Genomic DNA, 26801 nt, shown 5'->3' on the forward strand with positions numbered 1-26801 from the left:
AATAATTTGGCTGGCACCACAGCTCACTAGGTTAATCCTCTGCCTGCAGCACCAGCACACTGGGTTCCAGCCTCAGTTGAGGCACTAGGTTCTGTCCCAGTTGCTCCTCCTCTAGTCCCGTGTGGCCCGGGGACACCCACAGGTGTGTGTGCTCCCCATCTGGCAGGCCGCTGCCGCTAGCAAGCACCTGGGTTAGGTTGGCAGCGCTGCCTTGGCTTCCTCCTAGAGCCAGGGGTCTGGCAGGCTCCACAGCTGAATGGCCTACGGAAGCTAAGGGGGGGCCCACCTGCTCCAAAACCCAAAACGCGCTGCGGCCTCCAGGGACACAGGGGACACAAGTGGGTGTGTGGCTGGCAGTGCCCGGCCAGAGGGAGGGAGGCTGCTGAGGCACAGCTGGCTCCAGCCCTTCGGGGAACTGCCAGTGGAGGCTTTGGGAGTGGGGGCTGCCAACTCAGACCGCCCGTCTCTGTGGCTGCCCCCGTCCAGGCAGGCTACAGGTTTGGGCGCAGCCGTGGGCCTGGGGGGCATTTTTCCTGTGGGCGGGCTTCCACGCACAAGGTGGCACCTATCCCGGCCCAAGGCTGGTGGCGTGAACCCAGGAGGCACTCGGAGACGCAGGAGTGCCCAGACTCTGGTCCTGCAGGCAACACCTGTGGGCCCCCGGGGGGGTTCCGTCCAGCCTCAGGAGGCCCTGCTGGGACAGCCCGTGCCCGTGCTCTGAGCTCATCTCCCTTGGACCACCCCAGTGGGCTACGGGAGTGGGTGTGTTCCAGCAGCAGACCTCCCAACCCACCCACCCTGCATTGGCCCCGCCCACAAGCCCCTATGGTGAGGCTGTGGCCTTAGGGGGCTTCTTGCATACGGGCGGGGCTTCCACGCACAACGTGGTACCACATCCCGGCCCAAGGCTGGTGGCCGGAACCCAGGAGGCGCTCGGGGATGCAGGAGTGCCCAGATTCTGGTCCTGCAGGCAACAGCTGAGGGACCCCGGGCGTGTCCATCCAACCTTAGGAGGCCCTGCTGGGACAGCCTGTGCCTGAGCTCCAAACTCATCTCCCTATTACAGCTGCAGTGGGCTTCTAGAGTGGGTGTGTGCCAGCAGCAGACCTCCCCACCCTCCCACCCTGCGTCGGCCCCACCCACAAGCCCCTAGATCAAAGATTCCCGGAGGGCTCATTTGCAACCTGGGGAGGCAGTGCAGTCAGTGTGTGTGCTTCCCTCCCCTCCCCCCCCGTGAGAGGCCTCTGCCGCGAGCTAGCACCTGGGGTCAGTTGGCAGTGCCGCCTGGGCAGCATCCTAGAGCCAGGGGTCTGGCAGGTTCTGCGGGAGAATGTCCTATGGAAGCCGAGGGGAGCCCGCCCGCTCCAAAGCCCAAAATGCGTAGTGGCCTCCAGGGACACAGGGGACACAAGTGGGTGTGTGTCTTGCAGTGCCCAGCCAGAGGCAGGAGTCTGTTGAGCCAAAGCAGGCACCAGCCCTTCGGGAAACTGCCAGCGGAGGCTTTGGGAGTGGGGGCTGCCAACTCAGACCCCCCATTCCCTGTGGCTGCAGCTGGCCAGGCAGGCTGCAGGGTCGGGCCCGGCTGTGGACTTATGGGGCTTCTTGCATACGGGCGGGGCTTCCACGCACAAGGTGGCACCTCATCCCGGCCCAAGGCTGGTGGCGTGAACCCAGGAGGCGCTCGGGGATGCAGGAGTGCCCAGACTCTGGTCCTGCAGGCAACAGCTGAGGGACCCCTGGCGTGTCCGTGCACCTTCAGGAGGCCCTGCTGGGACAGCCTGTGCCTGAGCTCCGAGTTCAGCTTCCTATTACAGCCCCAGTGGGCTTCTAGAGTGGGTGTGTGCCAACAGCAGACCTCCCCACCCTCCCACCCTGCGTCGGCCCCGCCCACAAGCCCCTAGGGGGAGGATTCCCAGAGGGCTCATTTGCAACCCGGAGAGGCAGGGCAGTCAGTGTGTGAAGCCTGCGGACACCCACAGGTGTGTGTGCTCACCCCGCCGCCGGCCACTGCCGCTAGCTAGCACTTGAGGTGAGTTTCCCGTGTCACCTTGGCTTCCTCCTAGAACCAGGGGTCTGGCAGGCTCCGCAGGTGAATGGCCTACGGAAGCCGAGGGGGGCCCGCCCGCTCCAAAACCCAAAACGCGCTGTTTCCTCCAGGGACACAGGGGACACACGTGGGTGTGTGTCTTGCAGTGCCCGGCCAGAGGGAGGCTGGCTGTTGAGGCACAGCTGGCTCCAACCCTTCGGGGAAATGCCAGCGGAGGCTTCGGGAGTGGGGGCTGCCAACTCAGACCCCCCATTCCCTGTGGCTGCAGCTGGCCAGGCAGGCTGCAGGGTCAGGCGCGGCTGTGGCCTTAGGGGGCTTCTTGCCTGTGGGCTGGGCTTCCACGCACAAGGTGGCACCTCCTCCTGGCCCAAGGCTGGTGGCGTGAACCCAGGAGGTGCTCGGGGACACAGGAGTGCCCAGACTCTGGTCCTGCAGGCAACAGCTGAGGGTCCCCGGGCGTGTCCGTGCACCCTCAGGAGGCCCTGCTGGAACAGCCCATGCCCGAGCTCCGAGCTCATCATCCTATTACAGCCCCAGTGGGCTTCACGAGTGGGTGTGTGCCAGCAGCAGCCCTCCCCACCCTCCCACCCTGCGTCGGCCCCACCCACAAGCCCCTAGATCGAGGATTCTGGGAGGGCTCATTTGAATACTGACGAGGCATGGCAGTAGTGTCTGTGGCCTGGGGACACCCGCAGGTGTGTGTGCTCACCCCGCCGCCAGCCACTGCCGCTAGCTAGCACTTGCGGTGAGTTTCCCGCGTCGCCTTGGCTTCCTCCTAGAACCAGGGGTCTGGCAGGCTCCGCGGGCGCATGGCCTACGGAAGCTGAGGGGGCCGGCCCGCTCCAAAACCCAAAACGCGTAGTGGCCACCAGGGACACAGTGGATTCAAGTGGGTGTGTGGCTGGCAGTGCCCGGCCAGAGGGAGGGAGGCTGCTGAGGCGCAGCTGGCTCCAGGCCTTCGGGGAACTGCCAGCGGAGGCTTCGGGAGTGGGGGCTGCCAACTCAGACCTCCCGTCTCAGTGGCTGCAGCTGGACAGGCAGGCTACAGGTTTGGGTGCTGGCATGGGCCTAGGGTATTCTTGCCTATGGGCGGGGCTTCCACAAACAACATGGCACCTCCTCCCAGCCCAAGGCTGGTGGCAGGAACCTAGGAGGCTCTCGGAGATGCAGGAGTGCCCAGACTCCGTTCCTGTAGGTAAACAGCTGAGGGCAACCGGGCATTTCTGTCCAGACTGAGGAGGCCCAGCTTAAACAGCCTGTGCCTGAGCTCCGAGCTCATCTCCCTTGGACTGTCCCAGTGGGCTTCAGGAGTGGGTGTGTGCCAGCAGCAGCCCTCCCCCCCCATCCACTCTGCATCTGCCCTGCCCACAAGCCCCTAGGGGGAGGATTCCCAGAGGGCTCATTTGCAACCCGGAGAGGCAGCCCAGTCAGTGTGTGAGTCCCAGGGACACCCGCAGGTGTGTGTGCTTGCCCCGTGGCCTGCCACCGCGGCTAGCTAGCACCTGGGGGCAGTTGGCAGCACCGTCTGGGCAGCCTCCTAGAGCCAGGGGACTGGCAGGCTCCACAGGTGAATGGCCTACGGAAGCCGAGGGGGGCCCGCCCGCTCCAAAACCCAAAATGCGTAGTGGCCTCCAGGGACACAGGGGACACAAGTGGGTGTGTGTCTTGCAGTGCCCGGCCAGAGGCAGGAGTCTGTTGAGCCAAAGCAGGCACCAGCCCTTCGGGAAACTGCCAGCAGAGGCTTTGGGAGTGGGGGCTGCCAACTCAGACCCCCCATTCCCTGTGGCTGCAGCTGGCCAGGCAGGCTGCAGGGTCGGGCCCGGCTGTGGACTTATGGGGCTTCTTGCATACGGGCGGGGCTTCCACGCACAAGGTGGCCCCTCATCCCGGCCCAAGGCTGGTGGCGTGAACCCAGGAGGCGCTCGGGGATGCAGGAGTGCCCAGACTCTGGTCCTGCAGGCAACAGCTGAGGGACCCCTGGCGTGTCCGTGCACCTTCAGGAGGCCCTGCTGGGACAGCCTGTGCCCGAGCTCCGAGTTCAGCTTCCTATTACAGCCCCAGTGGGCTTCTAGAGTGGGTGTGTGCCAACAGCAGACCTCCCCACCCTCCCACCCTGCGTCGGCCCCGCCCACAAGCCCCTAGGGGGAGGATTCCCAGAGGGCTCATTTGCAACCCGGAGAGGCAGGGCAGTCAGTGTGTGAAGCCTGCGGACACCCACAGGTGTGTGTGCTCACCCCGCCGCCGGCCACTGCCGCTAGCTAGCACTTGAGGTGAGTTTCCCGTGTCACCTTGGCTTCCTCCTAGAACCAGGGGTCTGGCAGGCTCCGCAGGTGAATGGCCTACGGAAGCCGAGGGGGGCCCGCCCGCTCCAAAACCCAAAACGCGCTGTTTCCTCCAGGGACACAGGGGACACACGTGGGTGTGTGTCTTGCAGTGCCCGGCCAGAGGGAGGCTGGCTGTTGAGGCACAGCTGGCTCCAACCCTTCGGGGAAATGCCAGCGGAGGCTTCGGGAGTGGGGGCTGCCAACTCAGACCCCCCATTCCCTGTGGCTGCAGCTGGCCAGGCAGGCTGCAGGGTCAGGCGCGGCTGTGGCCTTAGGGGGCTTCTTGCCTGTGGGCTGGGCTTCCACGCACAAGGTGGCACCTCCTCCTGGCCCAAGGCTGGTGGCGTGAACCCAGGAGGTGCTCGGGGACACAGGAGTGCCCAGACTCTGGTCCTGCAGGCAACAGCTGAGGGTCCCCGGGCGTGTCCGTGCACCCTCAGGAGGCCCTGCTGGAACAGCCCATGCCCGAGCTCCGAGCTCATCATCCTATTACAGCCCCAGTGGGCTTCAGGAGTGGGTGTGTGCCAGCAGCAGCCCTCCCCACCCTCCCACCCTGCATCGGCCCCACCCACAAGCCCCTAGGGGGAGGATTCCCAGAGGGCTGCTTTAAAAACTGACGAGGCATGGCAGTAGTGTCTGTGGCCTGGGGACACCCGCAGGTGTGTGTGCTCACCCCGCCGCCGGCCACTGCCGCTAGCTAGCACTTGCGGTGAGTTTCCCGTGTTGCCTTGGCTTCCTCCTAGAACCAGGGGTCTGGCAGGCTCCTCAGGTGAATGGCCTGCGGAAGCCGAGGGGGGCCCGCCTGCTCCAAAACCGAAAATGTGTAGCGGCCTCCAGGGACACAGTGGATTCAAGTGGGTGTGTGGCTGGCAGTGCCCGGCCAGAGGGAGGGAGGCTGCTGAGGCGCAGCCGGCTCCAGGCCTTCGGGGAACTGCCAGCGGAGGCTTCAGGAGTGGTGGCTGCCAACTCAGCCCTCCCGTCTCTGTGGCTGCAGCCGGCCAGGAGGCCTGCAGGGTCAGGCGCAGCCGTGGGCCTAGGGGGCTTCTTGCCTGTGGATGGTACTTCCACGCAAAAGATGGCACCTCCTCCTGGCCCAAGGCTGGTGGCGGGAACCCAGGAGGCGCTCGGGGATGCAGGAGTGCCCAGACTCTGGACCTGCAGGCAAATCCTGAGGGCCCCCGGGCGTGTCCGTCCACTCTCATGAGGCCCTCTTGGACAGCCCATTCCCGACCTCCAAGTTCAGCTCCCTATTACAGCCCCAGTGGGCTTCAGGAGTGGGTGTGTGCCAGCAGCAGACCTCCCCACCCTCCCACCCTGCATCGGCCCCGCCCACAAGCCCCTAGGGCGAGGATTCCCGGAGGGCTCATTTGCAACCCGGGGAGGCAGGGCAGTCATTGTGTGAGGCCCGGGGACACCCGCAGGTGTGTCTGCTCCCCCTCCTGCAGGCCGCTGCGGCTATCCAGCACCTGGTTTCAGTTGGCAGCGCCGCCTGGGCAGCCTCCTAGAGCCTGGGGTCTGGCAGGCTTTGCGGGCGAATGGCCTACGGAAGCCGAGGGTTGCCTGCCCGCTCCAAAACCCAAAACGCGCTGTGGCCTCCAGGGAAACAGGGGACACAAGTGGGTGTGTGGCTGGCAGTGCCCGGCCAGAGGGAGGGAGGCTGTTGGGCAGCAACCGGCTCCAGCCCTTCGGGGAACTGCCAGCGGAGGCTTCGGGAGTGGGGGCTGCCAACTCAGACCTCCCGTCTCTGTGGCTGCCCCCGTCCAGGCAGGCTACAGGTTTGGGCGCAGCCGTGGGCCTATGGGACTTTTGCCTGTGGGCTGGGCTTCCACGCACAAGGTGGCACCTCCTCCTGGCCCAAGGCTGGTGGTGGGAACCCAGGAGGTGCTCGGGGACTCAGGAGTGCCCAGATTCTGGTCCTGCAGGCAAAACCTGAGGGCCCCCCGGGCGTGTCGGTCCAGTCTCAGGAGGTCCTGCTGGTACAGCCCGTTCCTGTGCTCCGAGCTCATCTCCCCCTTTCTGCCCCAGTGAGAGGGAAATGGAGGAAGGGAGGAAAGAAGAGAGAGGCAGAGATACAGAGGCAGAGATGGAGAAAGATATTCTATCTGCTAGTTCATTGCCCAAATGGCTGCAATGGCTAGGGTTGGGCCATGCTGAAGCCAGGAACCATGATCTTCATCTGGGTCTCCCAAATGAATGCAGGGGCCCAAGATCTTGAGCCATCCTCTATTGCTTTCCCAGGCACATTAGTAGGGAGCTGGATTGGAAATGGAGCAGCCAAGGGTTGAACCTGCATCCATATGGGATGATTGCATCATAGGCTCTGGCTTAACCCATGATGCCACAATGCTGGTCTCAAAAGTTCATTTAGACACTGTGCTGTGGCAACACCAAAGTCCATCAGTGTCCTTTTAAATCTGCTATTATATCATTAAGCATTATAATTTCTACTTGGATCATAGTATGGGCTTTTTAAAAACACATGCATATACACAAGAATAATTTATTCATTTTTGTATTTTCTTTCACTTTCTCTGATATCTAGAATTTAAGGGACATATTTCTAATGTTTTATTTATCATCTATTTTATTTCTTTTTATCATTTAGGCATCTGGGCACCTAGAAGCACGTTTTTTTTTTTTTAATTTTTTTTTTATTTTTGACAGGCAGAGTGGACAGTGAGAGAGAGACAGAGAGAAAGGTCTTCTTTTTGCCTTTGGTTCACCCTCCAATGGCCACCGCGGTAGCGTGCTGCAGCCGGCGCACCGTGCTATTCCGATGGCAGGAGCCAGGTGCTTATCCTGGTCTCCCATGGGTAAAAGCACAGTTTTTAATTTCTATATTTTTTTGAAAAAACTTTTTGTGGAGCTTCTGCGTGGGTGCAATTTAAGCAGGTAGGGATTGGGTATATCACTTTGCCAAAGTCACCATGACACATTACAACAAATGGGATGGTTTAATTCACCAGATGTTGTTTCTCATAGTCCTGCACATTGGAAATCTGAGATCAAGGTGTTTGCAGGCTTGGTTACTTTTGCGACCTCACTCCCTGGCTTCCAGTCAGCCAGCAACTTGCTGTGTGCTCACATGGTATTTCCTCTGTCCATGTGAATACCTGGTGGCTCTCCTTATAAGGACAGTTATGAGTCTGGATTAGGGCCTCACACTTGATATCATTTTCCTTCTATTATATCTTTAAAGGTCCTGTATCTAGAAACAATCACATTGGAGGTTAGGGGTGCAAGATATTCACTTTTGGGAAAGTCAGTTCAGCCCATTACAGTGAGAAGTCCCAGTGCTCTGCCTCAATGAATCCAGGTCAGAGGAGGGCTTAATGCTTGAAATGAGGGTTAGGATTCCTCATAATATTATTCTATGCTGTCTCTCATTGTGCACACAAATATATATATATATATATATATATATATATATATATATTTACAAATTCCTGTGTATGCATACACAAAATGTAGATGTTTAAATGTTGTATTCAGGCAAAATCAACATAGTAACCCATAAAGTGGAATGTTAGAAAATATTAAAATGGAAAATAGGAAAATGACAACATGGTGAGTTATATAAGAGTATATATGAGTCCATCATTCATCATTCCCAAAAAACAAGCATCATAGTATGAGAAACAAAACTAAAACTATTCTTCACAGGAATACAGGCCAGTTTACATGAGGAGTGTTGTCCTAATTTTTTTTATAAACCTTTAATTAATGTTAATCTGGTAGAAATTATGATTATATAGCAAAAAGGGAAGATAGATTCTGAGAGAATATCAGTCTGTTTCTGTAGTAACAGGTTTAATGCTTCTTTTTTTTTTTTTTTTTGGACAGGCAGAGTGGACAGTGAGAGAGAGAGACAGAGAGAAAGGTCTTCCTTTTTGCCATTGGTTTACCCTCCAATGGCCACCGCGGCCGGCACATTGCACTGATCTGAAGCCAGGAGCCAGGTGCTTGTCCTGGTCTCCCCTGGGGTGCAGGGCCTAAGGACTTGGGCCATCATCCACTACCTTTCCGGGCCATAGCAGAGAGCTGGCCTGGAAGAGGGGCAACCAGGACAGAATCCGGCACCCCGACGGGACTAGGACCCAGTATGCCAGCACCGCAAGGCAGAGGATTAGCCTATTGAGCCACGGCACTGGCCTAATGCTTCCTTTTATCTTCGAGCATTATCTACTAAAGTAACTGCAGAGTGGTTCATTGTGGATTTTTCAATTCCTTGCCAGTTTTACATAATAACATTTTAAAAATTATGGCTACATTTTTTAATTTACTTGAAATGCAGAGTTATAGAGAGGCAGAGAAAGAGAGAGAGGAAGAGAGAGAGGGAGTGAGGTAGATCATTCATCCACTGGTTCACTCCCCAAATGGCCACCATGGCCAGAGCTGGGCCAATCCAAAACCAGGAGCCTGGGGCTTCTTCTGGATCTACAACGTGGGTGCAGAGACCCATGCACTTGGGCTATCTTCTATTGCTTTTCCTGGTGCATTAGCAGGGAGCTGGATTGGAAGTGGAGCAGCCAGTACTCAAACCAGTGCCCATATGGGATGCTGGCACTGTAGGCAATGGCTTTACCTGCTAATGCCACAGTGCTGGCTCATAGATGTGCTTTTAATTCTTGTACTTATTTTACCAGTTTGGTGAAATAGATATGGTTATTAATAAACTTGTGATAAAATGTCAAACAGACATAAATGTCACATTAGTTTGTTCAAAGCCAACAAAGTGCATCAGTAATAATGTGATAAATTCACAGAATACTGAAAACTTATTGAGTTTGTTTTTAGTAGCTAATAGATAATTAGTATGTGGTAATTAGAAACATAATTCACAAGTTACTGAGTACTCATGTATTAAAATTGAATGGGAGGGCGGTGCTGTGGCATGGCAGGTGAAGCCCCAGCCAGCAGTGCCGGCATCCCATATGGGCACCGGTTCGAGACCCAGTTGTTCCAGTTCTGCTCAAGCTCTCTGCTATGGCCTTGGAAAGCAGTAGAAGATGGCCCAAGTCCTTGGGCCCCTGCACCCATGTGGGAGACCTGGAGGAAGCTCCTGGCTCCTGGCTCCTGGCTTTGTATTGGCACAGCTGTGGCCAGTGTGGTCAGTTGGAGAGTAAGCCAGCAGATGAAAGGCCCCTCTCTCTCTCTCTCTGCCTCTCTTTCTCTTTCTGTGTAACCCTTTTAAGTAAATTAATTAATCTTAAAAATAAATGAATGGGGGGACCTCACATCTGCAAGGAGTCGCACCTACCTCACCACGGATGCACACTCCTGAAGACAGAATATGTAACATCTAAAAGTGAAAGACCAAGAGCCAGCAACACAATCCAAGTCTCCTACATGGTTGGCAGGAATCCAATTACTTGGACTATGACCACTGCCTCCCAGGGTCTGCATTAGTTGGAAGCTAGAGTCTGGAGCTGGAGCTGGGCTTCAAACCTAGGCACTTAGGTGTGGGACAGAGGTGTCTTAACTATTAGACCAAATGCCTGCTTTGAGGCTCTTTGATTAACTTTCTTCAAGCAGAAGCCACATGGTGTAATGGGAAAAACAGCCTTGGAATCTAACAAAGTTGATTCCTGGATTGAGTCCCAGTTCTGCGTGACCTTGGACAAGTTGCTTTACTTCTATGAATTTCCGTTTCCTTCTCAATGGACACCTTGCAACCCAGCGTCTAGGAGCACCCCTAGCACATCCTGAGTCAGCCTAAACGACTAGCAGCCATGATTACGAGTCTGCCACTCCACAACCCTCTCGAGGCTGGCGCCCTCTCTCAGCAAGTGTGTGCACAGCTTGCGCTGCCCCCTGCTCTCTGGGCTCGAGAGTCTGCCCGCTGGATGTCCTCTCGCAGACCACAAAGTGGCAGCGCGATGGCCTCTAGGTGTCCCCGGCCCATCCCGACACAGAAGGGGCCCATCACCGAGGGCTCAGCCGAGGCCGCATCCCTCAGGGTGCAGGAGATTGAAGGAGCAGGCCAAACGTGTGCGCGGCCACCATCCCCTCAGCGCTCCCCTCGGCTCTTGCTCTGCCTCCTCCGCCTTTGCGTGCCTCCCGCCAGGGTCGCCACCCAGCAGTGGTGTCTGCAGAGCACACAGAGCGAGTGGCGCCCACACGCCCTGCGCTGCTCCACAAGCTGGGCCCGGCCACCCTGGATGCTGAGGCGGCAGACTGGAAAGCTGCTGGTCTAGCGCGCCCAGAGTGGAGATCCTCGTACCCACGCAGGCCGTACACTCTCAGCCCGTGCGCGATGAGGCGCTGAAGCAGCCGCTGGCGCTGCGGGGCCGCCCCCAAGGATGAGAAAGCGGCCTGGCTGAGGGCGGGGGACGCCGGCTTGCTGGAGTAGAGGGGCGGTGGGTTCATGGCGCAAAAAACGTTCCCTACCTCTCTCCCTGCTCCCTGGCCCTGGACTAGGCAGTCCAGCCCCCACCTCTCCTATTCCACCACCACTGCCTCCTCCATGGGCAATGACAGCGGCTGGCCTGGCCGGTGGAGCCCGAGCAGCAAGCAAGACCGGTAGTACTGTGAGCTCTGCGGAAGATGCAGAACCTGCTGTGCTGCAGCCACAGCACCAGCGCCAGGATTGGAACAAGCAGGAGCTCCTGTGCCAAGGCCAGAGGGAACCTCTGGACGCGGGGCAGGCTCGCACCAGCACCCTGGCCATTCCCACAATGCCACGGCCCAGGGCCGGTGGGGCCAGAGCCCAAGAGGCCAGGAGATGCAGCCAAGGCCTTTGCTGCGTCCCACCTCGCGCAAACCCGGGCCTCCAGGGCCTGGCCGCTGCGCAGAGGTGGAGCCAGGGAAGGAGGAACCGCTGACCCGCCATCGCTGTATCAGGAGAAGGCGAACTTGTACCCGCTTAGCCCATGCTCAGTGAGGGCCTAAGCCATAGGTGTGGTCTGCAGCCCAAAGGGCCGAGGAAGCTGCTTCTGGCGCTGCCTTGCATGAACAAGCGTGGCATCTGTGTAGTGGACGACTTCCTGGACAAGATAGGTGACGAGATGCTCGCCCTGCACTGCACAGGCAGGTTCACAGATGGCCAGCTGGTTAGCCCGAAGAGCGACTCCTCCTAGGACATCAGAAGGGATAAGATCACCTGGATCTAGGGCAAGAAGCCCGGCTGTGAAACCACTGGGCTGCTGATGAGCAGCATGGACAACCTGATCCGCCACTGTAACGAGAAGCTGGGCAACTACAAAATCAATGGCCAGACGAAAGCCATGGTTGCCTGTTATCCAGGCAATGGAACAGGTTATGTGCGGTATGTTGATAATCCAAATGGAGATGGGAGATGTGTGACATGTATATATTATCTTAATAAAGAGTGGGGTGCTAAGGTAAGTGGAGGTATACTTCGAATTTTCCAGAAGGCAAAGCCCAGTTTTCTGACATTGAACTCAAATTTGATAGACTGCTATTTTTCTGGTCTGACCCTCGCAGCCCTCATGAAGTACAACCACCATATGCCGCAAAGGACACAATAACTGTTGGGTATTTTGATGCAGATGAGAGAGCAGGAGCTAAAGTAAAATATCTAACAGGTGAAAAAGGAGTGAGGGTTGAACTCAATAAACCTTCTGAGTCAATCAGTAAGTATGTCTTATGGAGCCTCTCATCCGGCAATACCCTTGGTTCACTACAATAATTGTTGACACTGTTTGTTAACTTGTGAATGTAAATAAATGGGATAAAGAAAAATAGAAAACCAGTGGGCATTTTAATAAGGAAAAGATACAACTGTTTTGTGGAACATCATACAAGAAGATTTCACTGCTGTGGCTTTGTACTGCATGATCCACTCAGAATCTGTGATTGCTTATGGGAAGAAGGTAAGCTGTCAGTGGAAAATGGTTTTTACATCTGGACATGAAATAAGTGCCCTGTGTGAAATTTTTTCATTCCTATATTTTGTCTGATCTGTCATCTCGCTGAGTTGTTTCATATCTCCCTTTTTTATATCAAGTTTGAATTTGGGGTAATTTTTTTTTTTTGACAGGCAGAGTGGACAGTGAGAGAGAGAGAGACAGAGAGAAAGGTCTTCCTTTTGCTGTTGGTTCACCCTCCAATGGCCGCCGCGGTAGCGCGCTGCGGCCGGCGCACCGCGCTGTTCCGATGGCAGGAGCCAGGTGCTTCTCCTGGTCTCCCATGGGGTGCAGGACCCAAGGGCTTGGGCCATCCTCCACTAAACTCCCTAGCCACAGCAGAGAGCTGGCCTGGAAGAGGGGCAACCGGGACAGGATCGGTGCCCCAACCGGGACTAGAACCCGGTGTGCCGGCGCCGCAAGGCGGAGGATTAGCCTGTTGAGCCACGGCGCCGGCCGAATTTGGGGTAATTTTTGTATGATTTTGTATGATTAGGTACAATTTATCAAAACTGAATTGAGAAAAAATTACAGTATTATTTCTTAATCTATTTTTGTAAACCTCTTCATACTATTCAATTTTTGCCCTAAAAGACCTCTCAAAATGATGGTTGCTAGTGCCTGATGATTAATTAATTTTCTTTTCATTTAAAGTAAGAAAAGGGGCACTTTACCAATGGAAACATCAGATTTTTTGTAGTCCTATCTTGGTCTAATTTGGGTTCTTAAAGATTGCTGCTGTCATGTTTTGACATTGTTAATAATGAACCCTAACATTGAAACAGTCACTGTTTATTACCAGTAACTTCAGTTCATGTTTTATAAGGAAAAATACACTGTAAGAAGGATTTATCCTTTCAAGTTTTTTTTTTCTTTAACAAAATGCACTAAATGAATTTGAGATTATCCTCAGCACCAAGTTCTTGAGATAAATGTTTTCTATGGCTTTCCCTTTTGCTTTCCAATTGATTATACTTTCAAATTTATTGTTTTCTTCCTAATACTATAAACCATCTGATTTTCAGATCAGAACTCTGTTTCTTTTGAAGAACATCAGGGGGTGATTATATTTCCATTGAGAAGGAAACGTGTTTTCAAAGACTTGATGTTCAGTGAGTCTTCAGACAGCTCTTGAGACATTGCCCAAATGTGACGCCAGCCTTCTTGTCAGTACTGAAAGGTGTATGCCTAGTTTAGAAAAATGAACAAGTGCAAAACCAGATAATTTTATTTTTATTTTTTTGTAGGTTTTATTTTTTATATTTGAGAAAAAGAAGGAACATTTTGTAATCACATAAGGCCTCTCAGACTTCTATTACTTAACGAATGAGTTGAGATAGACATCTTAGAGTTCACTCTCCTAAGCTCTTTAGCAAAGAGCCCTTACCAATTTATGTTTCTAACCCCCTTCTTCAATCTTCTTTGCCAAAATCTGAGTATACAGAAACATTTCTATATATTTCTTTTTTAAAAGATTTACTTTAGTCAGAGTTATTTATTTAGTCAGAGTTACACAGAGAGAGAAGGAGAGGCAGAGAGAGAGAGAGGTCTTCCATCTGCTGGCTCACTCCCCAATTGGCTGAGCTGATCTGAAGCCAGGAGCCAGGAGCCTCCTCCAGGTCTGCAGGGACCCAAGGACTTGGGCTATCTTCTACAGCTTGCCCAGGCCATAGCAGAGAGCTGCATCAGAAGTGGAGCATCCAGAATTTGAACCGGTGCCCATATGGGATGCCGGCACTGCAGGCAGTGGCTTTACCTGCTATGCCACAGTGCTGGCCCCTCTATGTATTTCAATTTATAGCAGTTTTAGCATCTATATAGTTTGTATGCAATTAGAGACCTTTTCTATGGAAAACTCAGTAATTTTTATTAAAAGATTGCTATTATTCATGTGTAATACGAAAAAATATTTAGTGAAACTGACAGTATGAATTTAGAATGGGATTAAATATTCTATATTGTGTTCTCACATAGGAGAACCTGCAGGAAAAAAAGTGGTAGTTTATTGTTTTTCCTTGCTCATGTTCAGCTTTGTCCACTTCCTCCTCCAGATGATAACGTAGCATCTCTACAATAAGTGCCTCTCTGCCAGCCCGACCTGGGAGAACAAGTTATCCTTGACATCTGGTCTATAGTGCAGTGCACTGCCTTGGGCCACAACTCAAAAGCACTGTCATTTTTAGGGTTAGTAGAAATTATTTTAGGTAGACTGAAATCTGTTAAGCATAGCCTTTTCATTTGGGAGCCCCTGCTCAAATGTGTGTATCTTTGCAGTTGTATACTTATCATATACAACTATCCATTGGTTGTGCTTGGTAGGAAGATCTTAGATTGTATATTTTTGCAAAAGTTTATATACTTTCATGGAGATCAGTGTGAAAATATCAAGAAATTGGGATAGCCATTTCTTTTAATATTCACTGAAACTATTTGATGTTAGTGGGATCATTAACTTGTCCCCGAGCAGGACTATATTTAAAACTAAATTGAAAATGGTTTGTGGCCTATATGTGTTTATTTCTAGTTAAAGATAATTCTTCATAGTGCTTATTTTTATTCAACACATTAACCAGCTGTAAAACAGAACTTTATCAATAGTAGGCAAAGAATTTCAGGGTTCCTATATAGACAAGACTATAAAGTCATAATTTGGAAAGCAGTGTTTCATTATGAAATAGCCCTCAGGGTGCTTGTAAAGCTAATCTAATTAAAATATGTATAAATGTTCTTGAAATATATTGAATGGTTCCTAGATAAAATTCTGGCATGACACCCCCCCATTATAGCAAATTACTTAAAAGAAAAACAAAAAGCCAACCATTTAAATGTTCTGTAAATGGTCTGAAGGTCATACAGCAGATAAAAGAAAAATAGTTACTGAAGAAGGTCTTCTAAGAATCAGGAAGAGCATGGAGATCCAGTGGTATTTGAATCCAGACCTCCTCTCTCCCTCCCATCAGTGAAATGGGAACTCTATTTCAGACACATGGAGACAAGAGCATGAGGCTTCCTCTCACAGCAGTTGGCTGGCGAGTATTCTGAGTGTGACAAGACATGCTCATTTTTTCTCCTTCCACAGGTACCTGCTGCTGGTCATATGTTATATTGAGTGCAACTGAGAGGTGTGCTTCTGACCTCATTTGTTGATGGGGAGACTCTACATTGTGCATAAGAACACTTAGATACCATCATCAGTTGCATGTAATGTTTACAATAGGAAGATTTCTCAAAATAGTAGATTTGCGGTTGCTATGGATTGGAGGGATGAGCATATAGTTAAGAAAAAGTTAAAAGGCACTAAATTTGGGGGGATTTTGCACTAATAAAATTGGCAACTTTTTTACACAAAAGACATAATTTCCATCTTTAAAAATGTTTTTAAAATTATATTTAAATTTCACAATTTCATGTATTTTCATATATAGAGATTTAGGAGCATAATGATACTTCCTACCCTACCCTCCCTCCCACCCATGCTTCAACAATTCCTCCTCCCTTTCATATTCCCACTCTTAATTTTTACAAAGATCTAATTTCTGTTTACTTACTGATTGCATGGTTAACTTTAAACTAAGTAAGAGTTCAACAAACAGTATGAAAAAACAAAACAAAACAAAACACTGTTCCTCAACAATTGAGACAAGAACTGTAAACAACATCAAGTCTCAAAATGTCCATTTCACTCCAACACATTACATTTTGGGCACTTTATTAATTACCCCAGGTTGGGAAAAACATATATCTTTTGGGGATGGGCTTATTTCACTAAGTATAATGGTGTGCAGAGGAATCCATTTTGTAGCAAAGGACAAGATTTCAATTTCTTTTTATAACTGAGTAGTGATCCATAGTGTATATATACACCATAATTTCTTTATCATGTCATCAGTTGATGGCCATCTGGGTCAATGCCATATCTTAGCTATTGGGAATTCAGCTGCAATGGATCTGGGGGTACAGATAACTCTTTCATATGCTGATTTCATTTCATTTGGGTAGATTCCTAGGAGTGAAATTAGTAGGGTATATTGCAAATTTATTTTCAGATTTCTGAGGTATTGCCCTACTGTCTTTCACAATGGATCTAACCAGTTTACATTGGATTAAGTTACCCTTTTTTCCCCACATGGCACCAGCATTTGTTCTTTATAGGTTTCTGTATGAGAGCTGTTCTAACTGGGATAAGGTGAAATCTCATTGTGGTTTTGATCTGGATTTCCCTGATGGCTAATGATCCTAAGCATTTTCTCAAGTGTCTGTTGGACATTTAAATTTCCTCTCTTGAAAAATGACTATTCAAGTCCTTTATCCAATTCTTAACTGGATTGTTTTGTTGTTGAATTTTCAGTAGCTTAGTTTGCAAACATTTCTTCCCATTAAGTTGGTTGTCTCTTCACTTTTCTGAGAGTTTCTTTTGCAGTGCTGAAGCTTCCCAGCTTGATGTAATCCCATTTGTCAATTTTGGCTTAGATTGCCTGTGCTTCTAGGTTCTTTTCCAAGAAGTCTGCCTATGCCAATATCTTGCAGTGTTTCCCTAATGTTCTCTAGTTATTGGATGATATCAGGTCATAGATTTAGGCATTTGATCCATTTTGAGTGTATTTTTGTGTAAGGTGTAAGGTAGAGGTCTTGTTTCATACTTCTGCAAGTGGAGATCCAAACTTCCCAGCACCATTTGTTGAAGGGCCTGTCTTTCTCCAGGGATATATTTTAGCTCCTTTGTCAAAAATAAGTTGGTTGTAGATGTGTGGGTTGATTTCTGGAGTTCCATTCTGTTCCATTGGTCTGAACATCTATTTTTGTGCCAGTACTAGGCTGTTTTAATCATAACTACCCTGTTGTGTGTCTTGAAATCTGGTATTTTGATGCCTCAGGCTTTGCTTTTGTTGTATAACTTTGTTTTAGCTATTCAGGGTCACTTTTGTTTCCACATGAGTTTTAGAATCATTTGCATAGAATGGGAATAGGAAAGGGAGAAGGTAGAAAGGTGGAAGTGTGGGTAGGAGGGCAGTTACAGTGGGAGAATCATTATATTTCTGAAGTTGTATTTTTAAAAAGCATGAAGTTTATACTCCTTAAATAAAAGGTTTCTGGGATGGGGCCAGCACTGTGGCACAGCTGGTTAATGCCCTGGCCTGAAGTGCTGGCATCCCATATGGGTGCCATTTCTAGTCCCAGCAGCTCCACTTCTGATCCAGCTCTCTGCTGTGACCTGTGAAAGCAGTGGAAGATGGCCCAAGTCTTTGGGACCCTGAACCCACATGGGAGACCCAAAAGATGCTCCTGGCTCCTGGCTTCAGATCAGCCCAGTTCCAGCCATTGCAGCCAATTGGGGAGTGAACCATTGGATGGAAGACCTCTTTCTCTCTAACTCTCCTCTCTGTGTAACTCTGAGTTTCAAATAAATAAATAAACCTTTAAAAAAGAATTATTTGCATAGATCTGAGAAGGATGTTCTTGATATTTTTATTTGGATCACTAAATATGCCTTCTATTCCATTCTCTGTTTCCACACCTTCAGGAACTCCTAAGAACTATATGTTGGGTTGTTTGATAGTTTCACATAAATCTCCTACACTATTTTTAAGTGTTCCAATTTCTTCTCTTTTTTTTTGGTATGACATTTTCTAATTATTTCTTCTCCTTCCTCTCCTCCTTCTTGTCCTCCTCTTCTTCCTCCTCCTCCACTTCCTCCTCCTTCTTCTTCTCCAAATATTTGTGTTCTAGCTTGGATATTCTTTCTTCTGCCTTACAAGTCTGTTGTTAAGTGTTTCCACTAGACTTTTATTGAATCTATTGAATTCTTAATTTCTAATATTTCATTTTGATTATTCTTTTAAAATCTCAATTTCACAAGAAAAATTTTCTTTCACGTAATGCATGGCTTTCTTTAATTCATGGATTTGCTTCTGATTTCTTTTGAGTAATCCTATGATTAATTTTTTGAATCCCATTTCTAGAATTTCATTGATGTCTTAATTTTTACATTTTAATGTTGATGTGTTGTGTTCCTTTTGTGGAGGATGTCACGTTGTGTTCTTTATTCTTGTTTCTTGAATTGAATTTCTGCATATATTTTAGGCATTTGTGGATATACTTGTGTTTTTTTTTTCTCTGATGGCTTTTATCTTTGAAGTATGCTTTGTGGCTTAGTGGAATGCTTCCACTTTCTGTGAATGTCCAGAGGTGTGTGCTGGGTGTGGCCAGGGAGCTGTGGTCAATGCCCTAGCATGGTGTGAGTTACCAGGGTAAGTCCATGTTGGATGAGGTAGATCCTCTTGTTAACAGAAGGGAGTGAATGGTTACCTCTGTTGGTGTGATCACAGCTTCATCTACTCTCCTCCAAGTTGATCAGCGCTCAGGTGTTAGCCCACAGTGGGTGCAAAACTCATCTGCACCCATGTATGAACCACAGAAATGATCTGCACAGTTCTCACTCCAAGCACGGTTCCTACTGCAGTGGCCTGTCCCAGGTCACCACATAGGTCTGAGCATGTGGAACCACACACAGTGATTTCTCAGAGGCCCAGATATATGCTGTACCCTCTCATGCAGCCAGAGTGTCCTCACAGCCTCAGCACACAAGGATCCTGTAGTTGCTGGGTGCAGTGAGTCTGCTCCATCTCTCCACCTGTCCAGTCCACAGAGAGGTAGACTTTTTCCTGAATCCACTGTCTGTTGGAGTTCAGCCTAAGTGGCTTGAGCCCCAGAGCCTGTGGTATGTTAGGAGGCTGGGAGTGCCTCACAGTCTCAAGTGGGTGCCCAGCTCCTTGTCAATCCTTGCAGCCAGGCTCAAAGAAGGTGGGGACCTTGGATTTTTTCTTCTGCTAGAATCTCTAGATCACATGCATACAGAAGAGCCACTGGCCAACTGTTGCCATCTCCCTGCCACTGCCATGAGTCAGGGCACAACTTTTTGAGATAGTAAAAATGTTCTAAACATGGCATTCATTATGGTTGCATATTTCTTAAATCCCCTGAACTTTACACTTTCAATGTAATAATATGGCAAGTTAATTATACTCATATATAATATATATTTTGGGAAATTTATGATTCTTAATAATTTTGAAATGTGTATATTTAATTATTTCACTTTTTGTGTGTGATACTAACACACTAATATTCAAGATTCCAGGCTACATAAAATGTAACTTCCCTTATGTATAATACATATAGATAGCTAGATACAGATAGATAGATATGGCTATAAATGAATGAGAAAATGTCTGCATCATGTAAACTGAATTAATAATAATAATATTTAATTCAGGGGGAAGGTCCTCAATAGATTGTTGGTGAAGGTGATGTTAATCTCATCTATGTTTCTAAAGAATGCATTTAAAGCATAAATAGAAAGCTCAACAAGATCAGATACATAAGGTGCATAACTGTATATTCTCATTAGTTATCAGTAAAGGATTGACCTCTGCTCTTAATCCTAAGGGAATCCTTAATTAGTGAATTCTACTCTCTTTTCATTATTCTCTTTATTTTTTGCTATAGGGACAATATTATTCATTCTTCTGCATTCAGTACAAATTAATTATTAGAACTCCTTTTACTCACTAGGTGATCAAAATTAAGAACTCCAGTCATTACATGGAAGGTGTGACTATGATGCAGAGAGAGGAAGTGAGGTGCAAAATGATTAGTCAATAATTGGCTGTGGCCTTTCCACTTTCTCTCTTTAATGCAGATCGCTATGGAATCCACATCTCAAATTGTAAAATGTCCTGCTGACAATGACAGGTGATAACTATTACAGGAATAATAATTCTTATTTGCAGATATTAGGACCTACTACTCCATGATGACTTTCTAGTTTTTTTTTTTTTTGATCTCTGCAATCCATTTTCTATTTAAATCGGTGTGACCCTAATACCTAAGCATTTAGGGTACACAAAATTTGCTTCTTTGGTCTGAGGTGGAGGTACTTAGGGTAGAAATCTCAAAGCTTAAGTCTCTTAATCTGCAGAATATAGTCATTGATAGGACGTTGCAGCATCTAAGAGGATACAAGAATTTGAATAGTACATTTCATACTCCTATCCATAGAGAAAATGATTAATGGCTGTGAACCAAGAATCATCATCCCCATTACATTCCCACTGAATTTCTCTTCAACTGTATCACAGCATCCATGCCCATTCTCAATAGGACAGGAGTAGAAGTAGCATCAGGAGCTCCATGAAACTCATATATTCACCTCTTTGCCTTGTTTGTGGCAAAATCCAGCAGATGGATAACAAGATTCTGGTCAAGTTCTTTAAAAAAGTATTAAAGTTTTGTTAGATATGTTGAGAGGAAGGCAAATGGACAGATGGTTGGCTGGATTTCAGATACTTCTGGATAAGCCAATATCAGAGAGTCAGCTTTTAAATTTGCACAATAAATTTTGAATGTATTTGCTCCATTGCTCAGGTATATTATGGAAATAAATGGACTAGAGTAATTTCCCAACTGTGGGAAATTATCCATATGTATTCACAAAATATTTCAGTAGATGAGATCAATCATCATTTTAAAAATTGAGAAAAGAGCTGCCAAAATAATGCCATTTCTTCTTTAAGTGTTTCAAATTACGGTAGAATCCCTGGTGTGTTGCCATCCCATGTGGACATGTTTGGACCTTTGTTACTCTACTTCCAATCCAGTTCCTGGATCATGTGCCTGGAAAAGCAATGGATGGTGGCCCAACTGCCCCCCATGTTGGAGGCCCAGATGAAGCTCTTGGCTTCAGCCAGGCCAGCCCTGACCATGTAGCCTTATCTGCAATGAACCAGTGAATGGAAGATTCATATTCTCTCTCTCTCTCACCTTCTCTCTCTCTAACTCTCTGCCATCATTCCTTCTTCTCTCCCTCTCCGCCTTTAAAATAAATCAAATAAACCTATGAAAATAGTTAAAATAAAATGTGAGATTTTTCCTACTTAAATATTTGTAATGAGAAGACATGGGTTCTATAATCACTATACAATTATTGGAACCAACGAAGATGGTAAAATTAGTGACCATTACCAAATACTTCTTACATTTGAATTTCTCCATTAATAGAACAATTATTTCAAATGTGAATTTGTCAAATCAAGAATTTAATAAGCAACCAGAATTTCATAGGGGTGTCATATGTATAGAGATGAGTTCTCATGCATCCCCTCTGCTTTCCAAGAGTCTATTTATACAGGAAATATATGGATAACCCTTCTTGTTTCCTAATGGGGGGTTGAAAAAGCCTGTGGAAAATGTAGCCACACCTTTCCATTACCTTATCAAAATAGGACCATGGGAAGGCTTTTCTGGGCTACTTCTAAGCAGGTTCTGATTCCACCCACTCATACCATCTTTTCAAAATTGCTAACCATAGAGCTTTCCTGATGTTGCTCCACCACTCAGGCTGGCATCTGTGCTTGTGAATGTTTGTGTGAGAGTAACAGAGAATATCTGAGATTCAGTGTAATCCAAGGAGTAGGACAGGTGTCTCCTCACTTGGTGTTAGCAAAATCTTCCATCCCTCAGGTCAGGTCTATTCTGGGCTGGAAGGAGACATTACTTTAAATCCACAGGTATGGGGGTAGGGATGATGTGACTCAGGCTGTGCTTCTGAGGACTGATTCTCAGCTTGTAGTGCACAACCAGAAGGCCACTGTGTGCATCTCAGTATGCAAAAGATGGTTCCAGATGCTCTGTGTACAATGTGGCTGGTTCAACATGGCAATGGATGTGCAGACCATGTGATTTGGGAGGGATGTGATGGTGTAATATTAGTTCCTGGAAGTCAGTTCCAGATGCTTTGTACAGTGTGCCTGATCCACTGTGACTACAGGATGGTATTAGGTATGTGGACCAAGAGTGGTGGGAGTTGCATGGAGTTGAATCTAGGTTGTTGTTCTGTCACAGTATACTCATCTCTAAGATGAGAATACTTACAATACTAGCAAAATTTCCCTAAATTCTAAGAGAAATCATTGTGAAATGTGTGCAAGCTGCCTCGTGCTACATGGAAGTTGTATTTGTAGGGTTTCATGTTGTCTCTTCAAGTGAAGCTTCTGGTTCCCTCCTGCAATGTGTTACCTGTCTAGTCCTTCTAGTTTGAATTTACATCAGTTTATACAAGATTTATTTTCTAAGAATAGGAAGTTATACAAGGGAAATTTGGGTTCTGGATAATATTTTTATTTCCCATTGAAAAACTTAGTTTATATTGCATGAAAAACAGAGCTCCATAAATAGAAATTGTCTCTGAAAAAAACAACCATCTCACTGGACTTTTTTTCTTAGTGTTTCAGAGTAGGGCCAAAATAAGCCATGACTTGTGTCAATCCTAGCTTTATTTGGCCCAAGGAGTTACAGAACAGACTGACCAGAATGAACATGACTTGATTGATGCTACCTTGCCTTGTCCATAGGTTATCAAAGACTGGTGACATTGAATTATTTGGACCAACTTTCACAAGGGAGGTGTAATGTGTTGAGGAGGACTGACTAGAGTCTATGAAATATTACTTATAAGCAAGGTCTTGAGCATGGGGACTATGATGCTGTAAGTCTATGATTTGAAATAAGAAATTTAGACTGTATGAGATTTTAACTGCTAATAAGTTTCTTAAAATATTTATAAAATATAATACAGTGTATACATGTAAGTAAAAATTTAAAACATGGAGATATGATCTTCAGACAATTTCTTTGTGGAATTCACATAACCTCTCTTCATGCCAGTAGCTTTAGTAAGAGCCAACTGATTTGCACATATAATGTTTATGAAAACATCTACATGTGATTGTAAAGTTGTACTGATTTTGTCATGCAGTTTATTTCTGACCTACTCACAAATATGTATAAGCATTTGTTGTATGAATACTCAAAAAACTTACTGGATTAGAAAAGAATAATTTGATTTATAAATCAGTTGACATTTTGGGGTGGGCTTAGCTGAGAGTTCTTATGATCAGTCTAGGTTCACAAATAAGGTTTTAGCCATCTCGTACCTTGATTGAGTCTGGTGTCTTAAAGATGACTTCATTCACATGTCTGGTGATTTGTTCTGGCTCTAACATATTCTCTCTTTCTCCAAGAGGCAGGCCCCAAGTTTCTTCACAAGATCACTGTGTCAAAAAAGGAGAACTATTAGACACATACTTCTAAAACCCATGCTTGTATCATATTTTCTGATATCCCACTGGCTAAAACAAATGAAATGGGAAAATCAAGGGTTATTGTCAGCAATAACTGTGAGGGCAAGGATAAATGAAGTGTCATTTGAACCATTATGGAGATGTGTACTACAATAAACATCTACTTTGAACATTTTCCTTAAAGTTCTAGGCAAAAATGTGAGATAACAAGATGCATAATTTCTTTTTTTAACTTTCATTTAATAAATATAAATTTCCAATGTACAGCTTATGGATTACATTGGCTCCCTCCCATAACCTCCCTCCCACCCACAACCATCCCATCTCCTGATCCCTCTCCCATCCAATTCACATCAAGATTCATTTTCAATTATCTTTATATACAGAAGATCAACTTAGCATATACTAAGTGAAGATTTCAACAGTTTGCACCCACACAGAAACACAAAGTGTAAAGTGCTGTTTGAGTACTAGTTACCATTAATTCATATAGCACAACACATGAAGGACAGATATCCTACATGAGGAGTATGTGCACAGTGACTCCTGTGGTTGATTTAACAATTGAAACTCTTATTTAAGGTGTCAGTAATCACCCGAGGCTCTGTTTTTCCTTTTTTTCATTTATTAAAATTTTATTTAATGAATATAAATTTCCAAAGTACAGCTTATGGATTACAATGGCTTCCCCCTTCCCATAACTTCCCTTTCACCCGCAACCCTCCCCTTTCCCGCTCCCTCTCCCCTTCCATTCACATCAAGATTCATTTTCAATTCTCTTTATATACAGAAGATCAGTTTAGTATATATTAAGTAAAGATTTCAACAGTTTGCCCCCATATAGCAACACAAAGTGAAAAAATACTGTTGGAGTCCTAGCTATAGCATTAAATAACAGTGTACAACACATTAAAGACAGAGATCCTACATAATATTTTCTTAAAAAAATTAATTAATTTTCTATGCCATTTCCAATTTACCACCAGGTTTTTTTTTCATTTCCAATTATCTTTATATACACAAGATCGATTCTGTATATAATTAGTAAAGATTTCATCAGTTTGCACCCACACAGAAACACAAAGTGTAAAAATACTGTTTTAGTACTAGTTATAGCATCACTGCACATTAGACAACACATTAAGGACAGATCACACATGAGATGTAAGTACACAGTGACTCCTGTTGCTGACTTAACAATTTGACACTCTTGTTTATGGCGTCAGTAATCTCCCTAGGCTCTAGTCATGAGTTGCCAAGGCTATGGAAGCCTTTAGAGTTTGCCGACTTTGATCTTATTCCGATAGGGTCATAGTCAAAGTGGAAGTCCTCTCCTCCCTTCAGAGAAAGGTACCTCCTTCTTTGATGGTCCCATTCATTCCACTGGGATCTCACTCGCAGAGATATTTCATTTAGGTCTTCTTCTTTTTTTTTTCTTTTCCATGGTGTCTTGGCTTTCCATGCCTACAATAGTCTATGGGCTCTTCAGCCAGATCCAAATGCCTTAAGGGCTGATTCTGAGGCCAGAGTGTTGTTTAGGACATCTGCCATTCTATGAGTCTGCTGTGTATCCCGCTTCCCATGTTGGATCTTTGTCTCCCTTTTTGATTCTATCAGTTAGTATTAGCAAACACTAGTCTTGTTTATGTGATCCCTTTGACTCTTGGGCCTATCAGAGTGATCAATTGTGAACTGAAATTGATCACTTGGACTAGTGAGATGGCATTGGTACATGCCACCTTGATGGGATTGTATTGGAATCCCCTGGCACATTTCTAACTCCATCATTTGGGGCAAGTCCTATTGAGCATGTCCCAAATTGTACATCTCCTCCCTCTCTTTTTCCACTCATATTTAACAGGGATCACTTTTCAGTTAAGATTTAAACACCTAAGAATAATTGTGTGTTAATTACAGAGTTCAACCACTAGTACTAGAACAACAACAACAACAACAAATACTAAAAAGGATAAAGTATTACGTTGTACATCTAGAGTCAGGACAAGAGCTGATCAGGTCATTGTTTCTTATAGTGTCCATTTCACTTCAACAGGTTTCCCTTTTGGTGCTCAGTTGTCACCGATCAGGGAAAACAAATGATATTTGTCTCTTTGGGACTGGCTTAATTCACTCAGCATGATGTTTTCCAGATTCCTCCATCTTGTTGCAAATGACCGGGTTTCGTTGTTTCTTACTGCTGTATAGTATTCTATGGAGTACATGTCCCATAATTTCTTTATCCAGCCTACTGTTGATGGGCATTTGGGTTGGTTCCAGGTCTTAGCTATTGTGAATTGAGCTGCAATAGACATTAATGTGCAGATGGCTTTTTTGTTTGCCAAATTAATTTCCTTTGGGTAAATTCCAAAAAGTGGGATGGCTGGGTTATATGGTACGGTTATATTCAGCTTTCTGAGGAATCTCCAGATTGACTCCATAGTGGCTTAACTAGTTTGCATTCCCACCAACAGCAGGTTAGTGTCCCTTTTCCCCCCACATCTGTCCATCATCTATTGTTGGTAGATTTCTGAATGTGAGCCATTCTCACCGGGGTGAGGTGAAACCTCATTGTGGTTTTGATTTGCATTTCTCTGATTGCTAGTGATCTTGAACATTTTTTCATGTGTCTGTTGGCCATTTGGATTTCCTCTTTCGAAAAATGTCTATTGAGGTCCTTGGCCCATCTCTTAAGTGGGTTGTTTGTTTTGATGTTGTGGAGTTTCTTGATTTCTTTGTAGATTCTGGTTTCAACCCTTTATGTGTAGTATAGTTTGCAAATATTTTTCCCATTCTGTCGGTTTCCTATTCACTTTCCTGACTGTTTCTTTTGAAGTACAGAAACTTCTCAATTTGATGCAATCCCAAATGTTAATTTTGGTTTTGACTGCCTGTGCTCCTGGGGTATTTTCCAAGAAGTCTTTGCCTGTACCTATATCTTGCAGGGTTTCTCCAATGCTCTCTAATAATTTGATTTTTTCAGGTCATAGATTTAAGTCGTTAATCCATAGTGAGTTAATTTTTGTGTAAGGTGAAAGGTATGGGTCTTGCTTCAAGCTTCTGCACATGGAAATCCAATTTTCCCAGCACCATTTATTGAATAGACTGTCCTTATTCCAGGGATTAGTTTTGGATCTTTGATCAAATATAAGTTGGCTGTAGATGTTTGGATTGATTTCTGGTGTTTCTATTCTGTTCCATTGGTCTATCCATCTGTTTCTGTACCAGTACCATGCTGTTTTGATAACAACTGCCCTGTAGTATGTCCTGAAATCTGGTATTGTGATGCCTCTGGCTTTGTTTTTGTTGTATAAGATTGCTTTGGCTATTCGAGGTCTTCTGTGTCTCCATATGAATTTCAGCATCATTTTTTCCAGATCTGAGAAGAAGGTCTTCGGGATCTTGATGGGTATTGCATTGAATGTAT

At 46.7% G+C, this 26801-nt stretch overlaps 1 long non-coding RNA gene and 1 pseudogene across 1 annotated transcript in view; one reads left to right on the forward strand and one right to left on the reverse strand.

The window, feature by feature from the left end:
• Positions 1-11095: 11095 nt before the first annotated feature.
• On the forward strand, positions 11096-12022 carry LOC133755180 (egl nine homolog 1-like; annotated as a pseudogene).
• A 687-nt stretch (positions 12023-12709) lies between these two features.
• LOC133755301 (uncharacterized) overlaps positions 12710-26801 on the reverse strand; it is a 45719-nt gene continuing 31627 nt past the window's right edge. Inside the window, exons 2-3 of the long non-coding RNA XR_009865368.1 lie at positions 23231-23347; positions 12710-13427 (exon numbers count right to left, since the gene is read on the reverse strand). This is a non-coding gene — a long non-coding RNA (uncharacterized LOC133755301). The remainder of the gene's footprint in view (positions 13428-23230; positions 23348-26801) is intronic.

This window comes from Lepus europaeus, unplaced genomic scaffold (genome assembly GCF_033115175.1).
Source record: "Lepus europaeus isolate LE1 unplaced genomic scaffold, mLepTim1.pri SCAFFOLD_3_1, whole genome shotgun sequence".
Lineage (NCBI taxonomy): Eukaryota > Metazoa > Chordata > Mammalia > Lagomorpha > Leporidae > Lepus > Lepus europaeus.